Source organism: Aplysia californica, unplaced genomic scaffold (genome assembly GCF_000002075.1).
Source record: "Aplysia californica isolate F4 #8 unplaced genomic scaffold, AplCal3.0 scaffold00699, whole genome shotgun sequence".
In the NCBI taxonomy this organism is placed as follows: Eukaryota; Metazoa; Mollusca; class Gastropoda; order Aplysiida; family Aplysiidae; genus Aplysia; species Aplysia californica.
Window position 1 is genome coordinate 8,857 of NW_004797969.1, and position 1,494 is coordinate 10,350.

The window sequence follows — 1,494 nt, forward strand, 5'->3', positions numbered from 1 at the left end:
ATTTTCTCAGTTTGGTCGGGAAAGTGTGAAATTAGTACGGCCTTGGTTTGTGTGTGTGCGGGGGGGAGGGGGGGTTGGGGGGCGTTTGTGTGTTTGTTTGTGTGTGTGTGTGTGTGTGTGTGTGTTTGTCAGAGGTTCAAATACTTGTATACATTGTATACCTTACATGCTTTTGAAGTACAGAGAAGACGATAATGCAGAATGATACAGAACAAACAAAAAGTGAGAGTGGCCTTTCAGAGAGAGAACGCATTTACAGAAGGGCCCTTTTATCGTTTATTAACCCCTCCCCCTCTCTCTCCCTCCCCCTCTCTCCCTGTCTCTTCCCCCTCTATCCCCCTTCTCTCTCCTTATAATCTCTGTCATAGTAACGGAAGGATCAGAATCAGGGCAAATGGAGCGTGAGATGCCCCGTGTTCACGGTTCGCCGACCGCGCTGAACACACAACCCGTGGAGGAGAATGGGACAGGAAGGAAACGGCACGTACGCTGTAGGGCTGGGCGATGAGTCGCTTTAGCAAAATCCGAATAATAATACATTATGTATAACTATTAATACGTTAGTGCACCTCTCCCGCAAAATATTAAAATGTTATGAACCGCTTCGGCAAGTGGGTTAGAACCACTTGGTCAAACGGGCTATCCCCGTGGATTTATGCACCCCGCATAATTTTGCAAAAAAAATGATAATTTTTTGGCATAATTTTCCTTTATCATTCTTTGTTAAGATAAACAGAATCGCATAATTTCACATTTTTTGGGTCAGTTTGCATAATTTCAGAATTTATCTTGCCTAAAACGACGGGGACAGAACGGGTTAGCATCACTTCAACATTATAAATCGGTGTATCCACTTAGGCAAACGGATCAGGAAAGAGAGTTTAATTAAGTCTGAATTCGGATAATGTTGTTCCATTGAGAATTATCCGGTTATCCGGATAGTTAATCCGGATTCTTTTTGCCCCACCTCAAACACGCAGTTCAACACAGGCGAGACGTGAGACAGACCAAGCGAACCCGAATTTCGTGACTGCGAATTCCAACATTTCAAAGCGTCTCGAATCGTACCACAAGAGCTGGTTTCACTTCAAGGGCAACAACGACGACAGCGACGTCGTCAACTTTGACTCAGACTCGACAGCGCGCTACATACAGCGCATTCAAACATACAGCGCATCAAACCTCCCCTCTTCATGTTGTTAACGGATTTCAAATTCATAAAGGAAAAATGCCGTTACAAGATTTGGACAGGTGATAAAATGATGAAAAGATAACTCTGGCGGTCCCGCGAGTTAAAAAAAAATCTTGTTAGTGCGTGTTGTAAGCTTTGTTTGAATGTTAACTTGTTAACCCATCATTTTGATTGATATAATGGGATACCTTCCTTCCTGCCTCCTCTGTCTATCTGTCTGTCTGTCTGTCTGTCTGTCTGTCTGTCTGTCTGTCTGTCTGTCTGTCTGTCTGTCTGTCTCTCTCTCTCTCTCTCTCTCTCTA